The sequence below is a fragment of the Protopterus annectens genome, chromosome 7.part0 (genome assembly GCF_019279795.1).
Source record: "Protopterus annectens isolate FY-2018-M chromosome 7.part0, PAN1.0, whole genome shotgun sequence".
Taxonomy (NCBI): Eukaryota; Metazoa; Chordata; order Ceratodontiformes; family Protopteridae; genus Protopterus; species Protopterus annectens.
Genome location: NC_056739.1, coordinates 1,921,181,445 through 1,921,199,643, shown reverse-complemented (window position 1 = coordinate 1,921,199,643; position 18,199 = coordinate 1,921,181,445).

The window sequence follows — 18,199 nt, the reverse complement described above, 5'->3', positions numbered from 1 at the left end:
TGTGTGTTGTAGTCAGTTGTGAATATGTTAGTCAGTTGTGCAATTCAAGCCAGTTTAATTGCTTTAAGCTATGACAGCACAAGGTTACCTTTTTTCCTTGGGTCCTATGAGGTAGACCAGTTGCAGATTTAGCTATTTTATTGTAACAGAAGACAAGTTTCTTTCTTTGAGTATTGTTTAAATTTGTTAGGATAGGAGCAGCGTATAAGACAGTCAGCAGTAACAAAGTGGTGGCTAGAGTTTTTTTTTTGCAGTATCTGTAAGGAATCCGTTGATCCTATAAAGACAGCCTAGCTTCTGGTGTGAAGTATATGGTGGTCATATCTGAGACTGTCATCTATTATAATGCCTAGAAGTTTACTGTGATTTACAGTTTCAATGACAGTATTATTTCCTGACTTTATGGTAAAAGACTGCTTTTGATTTTGGTAACTTTTTGAGATGAAAAACATTAGCTTATTTTTCTTTGGGTTGAGTAGAAGGTTTGATTCTTTGAGCCCAATTTCTACAGAGGAGAAACATTTTGGGTAATGACTTGGAGCTTATTTATTGTTGAGGCTGCACATATTAATGTTGAGTCATCTGTATACCTAACTAAACAAGCATGATGAGGAGGTATTAGAGGACTCAGCATTGGGCCCCAAGGGACACCTGTAGTAACTGGTTGGAAGGATGAGTAGGTTTGTTGCTATTTAACAGGTTGTTACTTTCCAGACGGGTTGCTAAGGAATTACAACAAGGAGTATTGTGAAAGCGCTATAGAGGAGAGTCAAATGATCAGTTGCTGGTGTGGGACAGTATCAAATGCCTTTGACACGTCTATGAACATGGTGGGCACAAGCAGACCATCGTTTCATTGTCAGTTTATTATACTGGGAAAATGTAGTAGAGCAGTAGTGGTACTGTGCTGGGGCCTAAAGCCATGTTATTTTTCTGAGACCAGGTTATTTGAGCTAAGGTATTGTATCCACTGCATATGGATGCATTTCTTTAATAATTTGGAGAGGGGGAGAGAATCATTATGTCTGTAGTTATTAAACTCTGTAGATGTTCTGCCTTTGTGCAGTGGTATGATGTAGGATTTTTTCCACAGTGATGGGACGTATCTTTGTGCTATGGACCTATTAATTAGTATGTACACAAGGAAGGCTATGACTTCTACAGCAATTTTTAGGTAGTCTGATTGTAGCTGGTCTGCAGCTGCAGAAGTAGTTTTTAGTTTAAGGAGCAACTTCCTTACGAGTGAGGTAGGTACTGGACTAAAACTGAAGAGCTGTGGGTGATTTTGATTGGACAAGGAAGGACAAGGGGACAGATGTGTTAGAGTCTAAGAGAGAAAATATTGATTGTATAAAGTAGGAATTAATCTGTGTGGGAATAGAGTTTAAACCAAAGAGTACAAAGGTCACAGAGACAAACCAGTTAATAAAACCACAAGAAAAAACTAGTAAAGCTAGAGTTTTCACTGTGTGATACCTTAAACCACAGTGAAAACACTAGCTTGGCTATTTTTTTCTTGTAGTTTTTATTAATTGGTTTGTCTGCGTGACCTTTTTACACTTTGGTTTTGATGTTAGTTGAGATATTTTGCAGACACCTTAATGGTTATGGACATCAGCTGGGCTACAGACTTTGTGTTTCTAAAGTATAGCCAAGCATTCCATTTATGCTCTGCTGACAAGCTCATAAGAAGGCTGAAAAATGCATGTCCGGAGCTAGTAGGGTTTGACTTTATTGGCCTGAATGTATCTTCAAAGAGTTAAAAATGAAAAAAGTAAAAAGTCATGAACATTCCTAAGCCATATTGCTAAAACATTTGACTTCCTTAAGGGATCATTTGCATATATCCCAAGGGCTTTTCTTACAGGAGGTTTAAGGTATCACACAGTGAAAACACTAGCTTGACTAGGCTTTTCTTGTAGTTTTTTTTCCCCAATTGCTTTCTCTGTATGACCTTCTTTCTCTTTGGTTTGGATGTTAGTTGGGATATTTTGCAGATACCTTAATGGTTATGGACATCAGCTGGGTTATATACCTTGTATTTCTAAAGTATAGCCAAACATTCTATTTATGATGTGCTGATGAGGTCATGAGAAGACTGAAACATGCATGTCTAGAGCTAGTTGTGTTTGGCTTTATTGGCCTGGATTTATTTGCAAAGATTTTAAAAGAAAAATGCCATGGGCATTCATTAAACCATATTGCCAAAACACTTGATGTCCTTAAGGGTCATTTGCATATATCCCATGGGCCTCTCTTACGAGAGGTGTAAGGTATCACACAGTAAAAACTCTAGCTTAGCTAGGTTTTTATTGCAGTTTTTAATAATGAGGATAGAGTCTGTTGTATTTTCTGTTTTTGGAGAGGGACTGGTGGTCTTGCCAGAGTGGAGCAGTTTATTTTAGTGATGACCAAAATAGTTTTGGACTGTTTATATATTTGTCTTTTACTTTGGTATATTATGTTTGCTTATATGGTTTGACATGGAGTTTTGCAAGGTTTCTAAGATGTCTAAATTGCTGGAAGGCATTTTGAGTTCTATTTTATACCAATTTTTCCATGCTTTATCCCTTTTTGTCATCATTTTTTTTGTTTCCTTTGTCAGCCATGGTGCTGGTTGGACTCTTTTATTCTGGTATTACTGGTGCTGGATTATTTAAGGTCTATAAGAATACATTATTAAAGTGTTCTACAGCAATGTATACTGGAATCATTCTAAGTACATTCCAGTTATATTTTGTACTGTTTCATTGAAAATATCATAGATGAAATTGGTTGCATTTCATATTTGATTATAGATAACATGTTTATCTAGGTTATGGTGAGTTCTAAAGCATATGTTGGTATGTGGTCACTTATCCTATCTAAGAGGCAGCTTACTTTTGTCAGTTTGTCTGATTTGTTTGTAAGAATCCAATATAATATTGAGTGTCTCTCTGAAGTTTTATTGATTCTAGTAAGTGTGGTTATTAATTGTCTGAAGTTGTACAAATTTATGGATTCAGTGGGGGTAGTGGAATTTAAGAGTTGCCAGTCTATATTTAAGTCTTTGAGTATTATAGTTCCATGGTTAATTTGTTGGAATATCCAATACAGGATGCTTTCAGCAGTATCCACGTTATTTCCTGGTGGTATATAAATTGCTGTTAAACATATAGTTTTCCTCTTGTTGATTTTTAGAAGAGTAATTAATAGTTCGGCATTGTTAATTGGATATTTCCTGTGGAAATAAGGTAATGGTTAGGGAATTTTTATGTATGATTGCTACACCACCTGCATGCCTGATTTGTTTCCCATGCCTAAGTATATTGTATCCTGGGGGGGGGGGGGGTGATCTCATTATATTTTATTTCTTTTTTTAACCAGGTTTCAGGAGTAATGACTAAATCAGGAGTGTATGTGGCAAGATAAGCATGTATGTCATGGGTTTTATTGCACATACTTCTTAGGTTCATATTTAGCAAGGTGAGCTTGGGTTTTGCTTTATGTGTATGTATTAGGTGATTGGTTTATTTTGGGGTTGGATGTAATGGTGTTATTAACAGTGAGATCTGGGTTGGGTTGAATACCTCTGCTAGGTTTTTTGAATTGAAATTTTGCAGAAGAAAGAGTGTGGCCAGTTATGGTCTTGGTTTGATATTTGATTGTAAATCTGGATGCTTATTTTTAAGATATTTATAGAAAAATAAATCAGATATGATTTATTTATAGAGATAGGGTGTTACTGAGAAAGACAGGTTAGATAGATGTTGATATTCTTTGTGAGGATTAGTTGAAGTCCTAAGTATATGAAGAAGGTGGATTTCAGAATTGGTGATGAAGGCTGGTAGAGTGAGGAGAAATAGTAAAATAATCTGATTTAGGGGCATCTTATTTAACTTGGGTTTTATCTTTGTTGGAAACTAGGAAAAGAACATGTTAAGAAGGTAGTAGGTTGGTTGTAGAGATGCATTTTGATAGATATAGGAGGCAAGGCAAAGACAATTTGAGACAGCGAGAGTCTTGGATGGTAAACTAGAGTGGGTGTTACTATTAGGAGTAATTTTATTGATGGTTTTCCTATTGGATGAAACTGGTAGTATTCATTAGAGGAATATGTGGGTGGTGCTATGGAAGTATAAATGTAGAGTAAAAGGGTGGGTGAGATTTGGGGGTAGGGAAGGGAAGTGGAGTGAGCATGAGCATTAGCGCAGGTGAACAAAGTGGGTGGAAAACTTGTCAAAAGACAGAGAAAACAAGCAGTGGCTTAATGTAAACAGCCACAAATCTGCTGAGAGATAAGTAAAAGGAGCAATGCAGTTTAAAAGGCCACTGTGCTAGTAGATGAATGTCTTGATTTTGTTGCTCTAGGACACAGAATTAATAGGATAGTTGTTCCAATATCAACTTGATGTAAAGTACAATTGTGTAAAATCTTCCCATAATGATAGATGTCCTTCTCTTCACTGTTGCAGTATTCATTACATTAGAGTTATTTCTGACCTTACTGATTATGAGGATAAGACCTCTGCCTTGTATCTGTTAAGGGTTTCTTCTCAGGTAGCTAGCCATTCCACTAAATGTAGTTAAGATGCAGCAGATGCTTCCTCTAGGACTGATGCTTCTTGCTTTGTGTTGAGGAGATATTCCTGGCTATGGCTTCAACCACTGCTCATGATATTAAGGCTAAGTTGATGGGTGTTCCTCTGGACATCAAATGTTTGTTTGATGCTGCTGATGATGATTTATTCAAGTCCCTGCAGGAGAAAAGCAAGAAGTTACAGGATCTGAAACACATTTTTGTTTTACCAGTGCCTAAGTTCCAGAGAAACTATCCTTCTAAACCAGCTTTTATTAGAAGGTAATTGCGTCCTCCTCCTAAAGGCAAGAAGTGTGGTAGGAGGGTTTCCTCTGCTAAGTCTACACAGACCCCTCCTGTTCAGAAGCCTTCTTTTCCTGATAAACCAGGTGATGTCTGACTACCCAATTCTTCCAAGGTACATTCATCTTTCTGTTTGTCCTTCTCTGTCTCTTCCTGTCTGGTTATGCAAAACCAAGATTCTTAGGTTTTTCCATCACTCACCAGAGGTATTTCATTGTTTGAAAATCTCTTCTCCCTTTCATGGGCATTCCTCAGCCACCACAAGACCAGCTAACCTTTTTTGCAGAGGTCCTTCAGGAGTTTTTGACTCAAGGAACTATTCAAGTGGTTCCAGCTACTCAAAGGGGGAAGGGATTTTATTCCAGAATGTTTTTGGTCCCTAGGAAAGAGGGCAGTTGGAGACCCATTCTGGATCTTTCTCACCTGAATACTTTTCTGAAGGTTCCTTCCCTTTGGATGTTATCCCTTCAGACTCTGTTCCCTTTGCTGCTTCCTCGGGCTTTCATGGTTTCTTTGGATCTCAATAATGCTTACCTCTATATCCCTATTCATCCTCTTTTCAAGACGTTTTTACATTTCTCTGTTTCTTCCTGGCATTTTCAGTTCTGTCCTTTGTCCTTTGGCCTCTCTACTGCCCCAAATGTATTCACCAAATGATTAGCTACTGTGATTGATTTTTGCAGGATTCAGGGAAATTCAAGTATTTCCTTACCTGGGCGACCTCCTGTTTCAGGCATCCTCTCCAGAGATCTTCTTACAAAATCTTCATTTTGCCATTTCCCTTCTGCAAAGCCTGGGGTTCACGATAAACTTCAAAAGTTCTTTTCTGACTCCTTCAAAGGACCATGTTTTTTCTGGAGTGCAGGATTCAGACAGTGCCTATGTTGGCATCTCTGCCTCCTCCCAATGTCTTGAAACTCATTTTTTTCTTTCAAACTCTTCTTCTTCTTCTTCTGCCCTCTATCACAACCAGGAAGTTTCTGAAAGCTCTGAGATTCATAGCATCCACCATCCCTATGGTCCCTCTGACCAAACTCCACATGAAAAAGTTTTAGCTGTTTCTGAAGTCAGTTTGGCTTCAAAATGTGCATCCCCTAACTTTGCAGTTCCTCTACTTCCCTGTCTCAAGAAAGAACCTCACTGGTGGATTCAGCAGATGTCTTGAAACCCAGGGCTCCCATTTCATCCCCCTTTCCCTCTCAGGAGCTGTTCACAGATCCCTCAGATATCAGATGAGGAGTAGGTTTTGGCTTCCTAAAGGTGCAAGAGGTGTGGCTGCTTCTTCAACAGAAAGAGCACAACAATGTCAAAGAAATGAGAGCTCTTATGGCAAAGAAATGAGAGCTCTTCTCCTTTTGCTTCAGGCTTTTCATCCTCTTTTCTTCCCAGGATCTCTCAAGGTATGTACAGACAGTACCACAGTGCTGTGATATGTAGACAAACAGGGAGGAACAAGATTTTATCTTCTTTGCTGGTTGGCACTCCTGGTGTGGGATCTTGCTGTCCGGTATCAAGTGACTCCTCAGGCATTTTACATTCCCTCAGGTCAAAACACTGTGGCAGACATTCTGAGCAGGTCCTTAACTCAATCCCATGAATGGATGCTGCACAGGATATACTTCAGGACATTGTCCATCAGTGGGGTCGTGAACAGACATCTTCTTCTTTTTTGTGCCAGAGTCCCAGGTCCTCTGGTTTGGAAGGTGGACATCCTATCTTTTTTTTTTTTTGGAAGGTGATGTTTCATTATGCATTCCCTTCCCCTCCCCTCATTCCAAAATTCCTGTTCAGAATTCAACAGGATACTCCCAAAATCTTGTTGGTGAATCCCTTTTGGTCGAGACAGCATAATTTCCCTCTTCTTCTGCATTTAGCCAAGAGGTATCATTGCTAGTTACCTCACAGGGTGGACCTACTCACTCAAGACAAGGGATCTCTCATCCAACCCCACTTATACACTCTTCAACTGCCACTGTGTGATATGATGATAACAGTAAAAAATTGCCCTTGACTCTGAATAACTGTGTAATGTAAGGAGGTTTGTATGGACTTTGAAATGTCGACACCATATGATCGAACTTTTAAAAGTTCGAAAATATAATAAAAAAATAAAGTACACAAATAACCTACCTGAATGTTTTAAGCGGGGGGAAGCCCCCCTGCACCCCTACACACCCCCGCTCTTTAAATATATCATCTCCGAGATTGCACTACAGTGCAGAAAAGGGAAATCTTCCCATTCCGTGTTGTATGGAGATCTCTGTTAAAACATTCAAACTTTCAAAAATTCGATCATATGGTGTTGACCATATGACAGTCGAACTTTTGAAAGTTTGATTATCTAATATAGACCTGAAATTGGTTTAGTAACTGTCTCTGGCAAGGAGAAATAAGAAGGGAAGGGAAAGACCAAAGGTGACTTCCTTGAAGGCATGCAGTTCCACTAAAAACAGGAGGATATAAATAACGGGAGTGAAGACAAATATAAGAGAAATTAATAGTTTGAGTAGTAGGAGTAAATGTCAGTGTCTCTTAGGAAGGAGAGAGTAAAAACTGACAAGCAAGATGGCAGTGGAAAAGGGTTTACAGACTATAAGGCTACTGCTTACAAACTAGGACACTGAAGCACTTGTATTCAGACTAGTCATTACTCAGGCTAAAATACAGGCAGAAGAATGGATGTCCTTAACACTTACTTAAAGCACAAGACTAGAGGTGGTGCACAGTTTGTCCTAATTAAATGTTGGTTGGATTGAATGGACTCAGACTGCCTATTTGGATGAGACTGCTGTGTGTATATTTAAGTTTCCAGTGAACTTAAAGCACAAGGCCAGAGATGGTACACAGTTTGTCCTAATTAAAGGGGATCTGGATTGAATGGACACAGACTGCCTATTTCAATGAGACTGCTGTGTGTACATTTAAAATTCTGCTGAACTTAAAGAAAAAGGCCAGAGGTGGTACACAGTTTGTCATAATTAAATGGTTGGATTGAATGGACTCAGACTGCCTATTTGGCAAAGCCTGCTGTATGTAAACTTAAGTTTCCAGTGAACCTGTTGAAAAAAGAGGAAAAAAAGATGCATTCAGAGCTCAGTGAAATCCAGTTAAATTACTATAGGATAAACTATATGCAACAGAGCACTGCCACCAGTAAATGCACTGAAATTGTAAGTGGTATCTTAATAAATATAGAAATTAAGTTCTGCAATACAATTGCTGTGATGGGGCCTCTTGGCTTACCACCTTAAACAACACATCCTCATATGGAAACAAACAATAATATTTTGTTAACACCTTAAAATTAAGGACATTAATCTTTAAAAGAAATCTGCTTTTTAACAGCAGAAAATCAAAGAATCACTGAACAATTAAAGATAAGGCAAGAAAATATATTTTTTAAATGTTAGGATAGCATATGAATATTTAAACATAATTTGCTTCAGTCATGAGTTCTAGAGGCCAGTACTGGTTCTATAGATGTCAGCCAGGAACAGTTTTAGGTACCTTGGAAATGCTAGCTCCTTGTTTTAGAACTTATCTGGATTGTTGTACTGTTTACTCTTAGGTCCTCATTATGGTCTGTTCTATAGGTTATTGTGCAAGTTTCAATGTACTCATCACTCATTACACCCATTATAGAGTACAATGCCCCTTTTGGTATGTACCTCAGAAGACATCTACAACAACTGGAAAGGTCGCAGAAATACCTCACAAAGAGGATTACCGGCCTCAAACAGATGCCCTCGGCAGACCGTTTCAAAAAATTCCAGCTTTACTCCATTGCATATCACCTACTCAGAGGTGATCTCTGCCTAACATACAAAGCTATTTCAAACCCAGAGCTGTTGGACATGCTCCACTTAAAGAAATCCCAATCCCTCCAAGCTACACGCTCTAGGGACCTAAACCTTGTTACCACAATAAACAGAACATGCCGGAGTTATAAATTCCTGTCCCATAGACTTCCCATACTCTGGAATAAATTACCTATCTATATCAAACAAAGCTTCTCATTAGCACTCTTCAAGAAAAATCTTGATGATTGGATGGGAAATAAGAAATTCCCCCTGGGGATCACCTCTGTGGCTCTGCTTGAAAGTGGCACAGGAAAATAATTTTCTTGGGTGGCAAAAGCCAGAGTACCTTTTTGGCTGGGCTTGTATAGGCCCCAGTGCCGATAGCCTAGTACCTACCTATGAACCTATGAACCTACTAATTAATGTCAATTCTCCCATCGGTGTTGATACCACTAATATCAAGCTCTTTGTTCCCCCACTTTAGCCAGTGGTAGATAAGAACCAGGGGTGAAAGTGACACTACCATCAATGATCATTATCTACCTCACTTGACACAGCTGATTACAAAAGGTATTTCATCTACATCCAAGGAAGTTCTTAACTCTCTATACCCTGAATTGATCAAACCTATTATCGAACACAATACCCCTTTTGGGATACATTTTACTAAGCATATCAAGCAACTGAAAAGATCCCTGAAGTTCCAGACTACAGAGATCACAGGCTTAAAAGACAGAAGGTACCAGGAGAGGCTGGAATCACTGCCCCTTTATTTAGTGTCTTATAAACCCCTTATGCACAACAGTCTGTGCCTTTCAGGCCATTAGGGATACACTGATCCAAGACCTATTATATATCTACAAATCAAGCAGTCTCATTAATACTAAAATCAAGGATCAAAACCTGCCTCAGCAAATAAACAAAACATGGTGCAGAGACAGACTTCTCATGCCTCATTTACCCCTTCCCTGAAGCAAACTTCCACTCCAAACTAAGCAAGTGAGCACACTAACTTCCCTCAAGAGAAGTTAGACAATGTTATGGGGATCCACACATTTACTACTGAGATGACAGGACTGTTGTTGTTTCAAAGAGGAGATAAATTCTAAGAGGGGAACTTGCAAGGCATAACTGGCCATATGTTTCTGTCGCCTTAAATTGTCTATGATACTATGATTAAATGCTTCACAGAAGGGGTTTGGAGATATTTTGAAATCTTTTCTTATAAGAAAAATAGTCCTAAAGCAAGGCATTTCTAGACCTAAACTTGCTTGTACTTTAGCAGTTCCCCTATCCTTTCAACAGTTCAAGCCATGAATGAATGATGGTTGCAGAAAATGGAAAACTCACAGTTCCAGTCTTTTAAATGAAATTGGTTTGAGATGTAAAATAATTAGCTGTACCTCAGCAGCTAGTCCTTTTTTAAAGTATAACTAATTCACAAATTTATACTGTTTACAATACATAAATAAATAAATAAATAAAATTATTTAATCAATTACAATACTCAGAAGACTTACACAGAAAGGCATTCAAATGATTTAAATAAAAGGCTTTATAGCTAGTATTTCATTCAAATAGTTGGACAGATTGTAGCTTATAAATACAAAATACATCACATTCCTCAATTGCTCTTTTTCTGTGTGCACCATTCTTTAATGGTAAATGTCCCGAACAGATAGATCTGAACAAAGCAATACAAAATGATTTCCCCACCAGCCAGTCAGCATGTTTATTTATGATGTCTCTAACAGATTCTTAATCCTAGACTTTACTATATCATTTATTTACAGGAACAAGGACGCAGATCCATAAATAACTACTACTGAACATTATGATATCTTTACTGTGAAGAGAGGTACCATCCTTAAGGCTAGCAAAACAGTTCCCTTCAGTAACAAATATTAAAATGGCATTATTTCTTCAATGCCTTTCAATACTTCATAGCAAGCATCTGGTTAGTATGAAATTTAAGGTTAGTATGAATAAGCAATTATTTTAGTTTTCTAGTTTTATGGAAATAATTTCTTGGATACTGATCCATTATACTTGTAACCTTATAGACAGTGATCAAAATATTTCAATATTTGTAAATCACATTTCCAACCTTTCTTGCTATACTTCAGTTCAGTGGCAAAGTAATTACATTGTCAGATACATCATCTTTTCTGTCCCCAGTAAGCATCGAGTCTTCCTACTGAAGCAACATTAAAGACATTTCTGTGCAAACTGTCAACCTAATAATCTTTACTGACTAAAATAGATTTCATATTGTTCACACAGACAAAAGCTCAGAGAGGATACTGTCAATTACCTCTCTGCCCAAGTGGATGAGAGCATGGTGCAAAACACTACCATTCCTTTGGATATGTAGAATGTTCATAGTTCATAAGTTCATAGTTTAGTACTAGGCTAACCGCCCTTGTGGGCCATTTTAAGCCTAGTCAGTTACCCCAAATGAGAATCAAACCTTGCACCTTGTGTCTGTAAGGTGAACACCTTAACCATTATGACAACCCCCCCCCATGTGCATGGACATATGCAGCTGTGGAACTATGCTTCACAAAATTTTTAGTTCAAACCTATTAACATTTGGAATATTTGCATTTTCATGCAGTAGGCACCTTATGCATGTTTTCCCTCATTTCCAGTGCACCACAGGGTATTATAAAACTGAAGGAAAGGCAAGTCATTTATAATCCTAACAACCCTTCTGTCTCCAAGCCAACCTTGGTTTCCAGTTCTGTGATCCCCAGCCAAGACATCTCTGATCAAGAAGCCAGGCCTTTTCTAGCTCATGATAAACAGCATGCCATGCTTCACTAACATCTGAAGCTGTTGCATTCATGATTGATTAGTAGATCAGCAGTAGAAAAATTACCAGATTTTCCCTCATACTTTGGATATCTTAGAAGCAGCAAGGAAACCTTAACCAGACCTTTCTACTTAACTACATACTTCTCTTGTTAAGAAGCTGACCAGGGATTACCTCATTTTTCTGCCTCCCAGCAACAAATCTTTCTGTATTTTAGGAATACATGTATTTCATCAAACAACCTTCCATCGATCGGGTACAACACTGACCTGCAACGTCGAATCTCTCTCTGGTGAACGGTCGGAATGTCGAACAAAACACTGAATTCAACTATTCTGACTGCTCTACCACCTAAACAAGCGCTACCATGGGTCACAAAGGGGATGGACATTTTGCATTTCACTTACTTTGTGTTTGCATCTATGCGAACTGGCAGACATGCGTTCGAACATTTTCCGATCGGCCATCTACTGGACGACCAAATGCATGCATACCATATTTTAAGCTCTTACGTAATGTTGCTTTGGGTTTATGCTGTTTTATAAGTGCATATCAGGACCATTTCTAAAACAATGTGTGCACGGATAGGGTATAGCCTTTAAACTTATGGCGCAAACTAAGAAAACACTGCATAACCCGGTTCTTTTTTGGGACTTGAATTTATTTAAAAAATATGATTTGAAAACCTTTCTGAACTAGTATCAAACTGTGATCTGAAATGCTCTTGGGGAAGACTTTGTTTCTGGCTGCTATTACTTCATCTAGAAGTCTCTTTCCTCTAAAGACCACTTTGTCACCTTCAGTAATGATGGAAATTGCTGTCAGGACCATTTTATTTAATTTATCACTTGCTAACCAAATACATGAACTGTCATTTTTTTTCAAACATGACTAAGGGCACAAGTGCAAGGGTAAATGCAATATAGATGGACAATTTAGGGCATCTAATCAACCAGCACATTTGTAAGAGGTGGTAGAAATCTAAAGTACCCAGGAGCAACTCAAGAAGACAGAAAGAATATGGAAATTCCACATAGTTATCAGAGATCAGGACTAATCTCTAACTTTAGAACTATGTGGCAGAGATTGCAGCTGCTGAGCCACCATACTCTGCATTCCCAAATTTATTTTAAAAGACTGCATCCATTTTGAGTATTAACCAGCTTTGCATTTTATGCATATTTTATCAAAGTTTCAGAAATGAAAGTGAGAGGCATCTTTATTGTTTACACATGTATATCAAGGCAGAGCTGCCTTTTTTGTAATAAAGCTGAAATATGGCAGTAGGGCAATAAAGACTAATGACTGTGGTTGGGATTAATCATATACTATGTAAATACTGCAGCAAATACCCCTGAGTATTAGGTGCTATGGTATGGTCCTCATGTAGCTTCTCCTTAATAAAAATGTAGATCAACATGTCTAGTCCTTTAAGATATATCCTCTTAATATCCACAGTTTCCTCAACCTTAAATCTAGTTAGTACATGTGCAGCTGTTTATGAAGTGTAATACACTACAGAGTGAATAAATATCTCAGCTCTGTTAACTATGTTTAAATCTTGACAAAAATAAGCAAGTCAAAAGTTGTTAAATTCAGAAGCAAAAAAGATTTGCTTCTAAAAGCTGCTTTTACCATGTTGTTGTTGTTGTTGTTGTGGGCATAATTTGTTTTACCACTGCCATTAGCAGTAATTTTAGTCACACAAAAGATTGATGTCGGACTGGAGATACATATTATGGCTGCCATTGTACACCTGTCATCTTTGCATTCTTGGCACTGCACAAGTAGCATGACATACCATGTTTTCAATGATTTTGTGTTAAACATCTTCCAGATAATAATCTTAAATGGATATATCTGTGAGTGCATGGATATGATGTGTTGCACTTCTTGACAAATATTACCAAATGGAACACTATTTTTATTTGCAGCGGATGACTGAATCTCTGCTCTAAACCTTGTTCTAACCTTAATCTCTAGCTGACAATTTGTATCATAGCCTTTTTTGAACTTTGCATGACCATTTTTTTAATTATCCCAGGTAGTGACTGTAAATGGTCCATATCGGATTAGTCTACCTGCCTAGTGACAAAAGAACTTCAAATAAATAACAATTTTTGTATATATGTCTGGAGCAGTATCAAAAAAGTTTATACTTACATTTTGGGTGAAGCTGTAAAAATCTTAAAAGGTTGTAATGCAATACTTTGATAGTCCAATGGAGCACTACAACATCTGGAAATGTGCAATATGTTTTCCAATAATGAACAATATAGCTAGTTTTTTTTAGATCAGACCAAATTCACAGGACTGGATTCAATCAACCCTACATGGCTCACTAAAACCAGGTGTGCGTCATGGCATGACACTGACATGGGAGCACACAAATTTATATTCAGTATGTGGCTCTACACAGTGTGTAGAGCCACACAGACACAGTAGCTATCATGGCATGCTAATTCTAGCATAAGCAGCTGAACTGTATGCTAATCAACCAATTCAAAATGGAGGAGCTATTCAACAAGCTATAAAGCAATTGTGTACACTTAGTGTAGGTTTTTGCCTCAAATTTTAAAACCTATTGGAATACAGCCACTGAAACTACACTACAGGGAAAGAATGTTCGGGGCTGATGTTGCTCTTCGGCGTGTGCATGTGCAACAGGCTCAAGTCTATGCTGCTGATGATGATATTCTTTGGGAAGAAGGAGAAGGCTACTTACACCCCATTTAGGTTTTCATGTCTACATGAGGTAGAAGTAGCAGAGTGCTGCAGGTTTGAATAGAGACATACTCCAGGAACTCTGCAACCTGTGTCGTCTTCAACTGAGGTCAAGGGCAAACTGAGGGGAACCAATACCCGTGGAGACTAAAGTATGTGTAGCATTCATAATTTGAGCTACAGGAACTTTCCAGAAACCAACAGTGGACATGCTGAGGGCATCACAGGCATCACCATCCAGGATCCTATATCATTTCTTGAATGCTATGCTACAGCATGCCAGTGATTATATATATTTCCCCATACCCCTGAGGACAGCGCTATAACTATGCACAATTTCTATCCCATAGCACACTTCCCTGAAGTCTTAGGTGCCATAGGCTGTATGCACATTGAGATGAAAGCACCACCCAGGGAACAGAGAAGAGTCTACATAAACAGAAATGGCTTCCAATCCATTAACAGCCAGGTCATGTGCAATGCTAAGTCCATCATCCTGAATGTGTGTGTGGCAACCCCAGCAGTTACCACAGCTCCCATGTACCAGAGATTTTCCAGGGAAATATCTCAAAAGGACTTTTACTGGGGGATGCAGGGGTGCACTAAAACCATGAAGACCCACAGAGGAATGCTATAATGAGGCACAAGCTCAAACAAGAAATATCATGTAGAGTGTGTTTGGGCTATTGAAGTCATGGTTTTGGTGCCTAGATACGACCCCAGTACTTGTGGTGAAATTATCACTGTCTATGCTATCCTACACACTATTATCCTGAGAAAACAGCTGCAACAGGAACACCAAGGGGAAAGGGAGCACATTCCATCACGACTGGCAAGATCATCACAGCCACAAGCAGATGAGGACTCAGACAGGAAACCATCAGCTGCTGTAGCTGTAGATAGAAGTAGGTGTGCATAATATGCCCTCTCCCTGGCCAAGAGGCAATGGATAGTGCACATGCTCACCACCTAAGGGGTATACCTATCATCCTGAATGCCTCTTGTACTGCTATGTGTGAGTGTCTGTATGAGTACTCAATGTGAAATGTGTTCGTGAGTGTCTGGATAAACACAGCCAAGCTCTGTGCTAGCTCTATGTCCTGGCATGTCAGACAGATATGAGCTATGCACAGTAGAGGTATCAGTTCATTTTCATTGCCCCAACCATGAGAACTGGCTCTACCAGGAGTTGCACTGGCAGCACATCCATGTCAATTGTCAGATGTGCTGGTGCTACCAGAATGTGATGAATGTCTGGTGGATGAGCTCTCCTCTCAACTATGCTCAGGTCCATGACCCCATGGCCTACCATGTCCGATTGTAAACTCCTCAACCACTGATGGAGCAATGGAAGTAATGCCACTATGGGAGCCGGATAGTGCAGAGCCATGTTGGCTAACTTCAGATAATGCTGCTGACCTATGGACATTTGGATGTTGTTCCCCTCCCAGCACTTATTGTTCCCCTCCCACAGACACTGTCCATTCCATCATGTCATTCACCTGATCCAATAATTCGCCACAAAATGGAGGGAGTCATGCACATCAGCCCGTGCCACATCTAGAACCCTAAGCATGTCCTCAGAGGCCCTAGTGGTGCATGCTTGTGTTTCCATGATGTCCCTAAACATACATCAAGTGGCATGTAATGACACACCAGGATCAGGAGGAGGATGGACAACAGGCCTCCTCCGAGCACCCCGACCAACCCACTTGCATGGCACCTTGCCCACACTTTGGCTACAGCCAGAGTCAACTGGAACCAAAGCTGTAGTAACCATACCACCCTGATCAAGTGTGTCACCCTCAAACTATCCAGTATCTGAGTGCTGAATAGAATTGCTATGCATATAGAGGGAGTGGGTGAGTCACAACCTCAGTGCCAGATTCAACCTCTGCACCCCTCAACTGTGCCTCAGTTTGGCCCTTATCATCATCAGAGCCTACTGAAACACTTCCACTATCAGTGTCACATCTGATAATAAGCAAAAACACAAGAATGAAATTACTACTGCACTAAATATTAAACCAAATTACTTGATAACAAGGTAACACTGGTCACACAATTGCAAATGGTACAGCAATACAGACACTCACAACACACTCCTGACACATACAGATAATTTTATATGTAAAGAATAGTCATTAATAAGCAAATAAACATCTGCTTATCATGTAAAAATGTCTCCACACTTTTCAGGGAGGATGATCCTGGAAGAAATGAAGCAAGAAAAGGATGGCAATTAACCATCACAATGGGAATAACACAGGGAACAGGGAATACACAATTGTCCTGTAAGAAATCGCTGAAACTAAAACATGGCTGAGATGTTAATCCAAACCCATATGTTCTGAATAACTCTCTTGTATAACTGTTTACTTATTAATAGGTACAGAAAAAAATTCCCAGGAAGTATTAGTCAAAGTATATACTTTATTATGCAAGCAAATGCAAAGCTTGCCATATTTAAGCTTACCGGGAAGCTGCTCCTGGGACGCACATGTCTTCACACCTACATCAGTACTGACATCAGCACACTGTGAGCAGTTTCCACTGAGCTGTCTAGATCTCTGACAGTAGACAGGAGCTCCTCATTTGGTGTGGGGGCTCAGTAGCAGGACCACCCCTCATAGCCAGCTGTTTTTGGGTAACTGCAGCTGCTCTCCTCCAGGCTGAAGATATATCAGTGGTCTGATGTTGCACCTGATCATAATTCCTGCTGTGACCTACTACTGCATTTACATCATTGACTAACTGGTTCCAAATCTGCATTCTAGTAGCCATATCCCCATGTCTTCTCTCAAGCAGAAAGGCTACATTGTGCCTCAAAGCTTGGTTTATCACCTCATTTTCTGAGTCACCAAAAGGATAGGGGGGGTCGTGAATTTTTAGGTTTGGGCGCCATATTCCTATACATAAACAGAGAAGGATAAAACACATAAATATCACATAACTAATGTTGTGCTTATGTACAGATTTGTCAACATTAAGCACTTGAAATTCACTTTTCATTTAGTAAAACTGAAGGTCATGTGGTTGTCACACCACCCTGTCACACACAAACCAAGGAATACTACATAATATAAGTAAATGTATTATGCTTCCCACAGAAATATCAGGATGCCTACACATTTTCAACAGAAAAGCACTTAAAACACACTTTTGTTCTTGGATCCCAGAATGGTTGGTGTCTCCACCACCTCCAAAATATCAAACAAATGAAGGTTTGTACAAACCAAGGAATACCACAGAATTACTTGCATATATGCTTTCTACATAATTATCAGGATGTGTACACATTTACAACAGAAAAGTCAATTTATGAATGCCAGTCACTTCTCACTGTGCCTACCACTCCCATGGAGTTGGGCATGGACCATCTCAAAAGCATAACACCTGTGTCAGTGACACATGCATTATATTTCTCTCCAATAACAAAGAATATTGCAAAATCAAATTTTAAATGCAATAGCTGTGCTGAAAGCATAACCTGTCTATCTCATAAACATAATTTCCTGCCAAAAAATGCCTATGCTAACAGTTAACAGGTTACAGGCTCTCAGTGGCAAAACAAAAGGTGGAAGAGTCTGCATATACATCAACAACAGCTGGTGTGAAAACAATGATGTCATTACTAGCTATTGCTCAGCTGACATTGAATACCTTACAATTAAATGTCATCCATTCTACTCGCTCTCCCAGGGAGTTTTCAGCTGTCTCTATAACTACAGTTTACATACCCCTGAGTGCAAACACCAATGAAGTACTCGCCAGCCTGTACCAGTTAGCCTGTAATCTGCAAAACAAGAACCCATAGTGTGTCAACATTTTAGCTGGGGATTTCAATCAGGCCAAACTGTGTTGCTACTACCAAATTATCAACAGCACGTAAACTTCTCTACAAGAGGTGAAAACACACTTGATCAAGTGTACTCAAATATCAAACAGGCATTCAAAGCAGTCTCCCACCTCCATCTTGGTAGCTCAGATCACATTTCT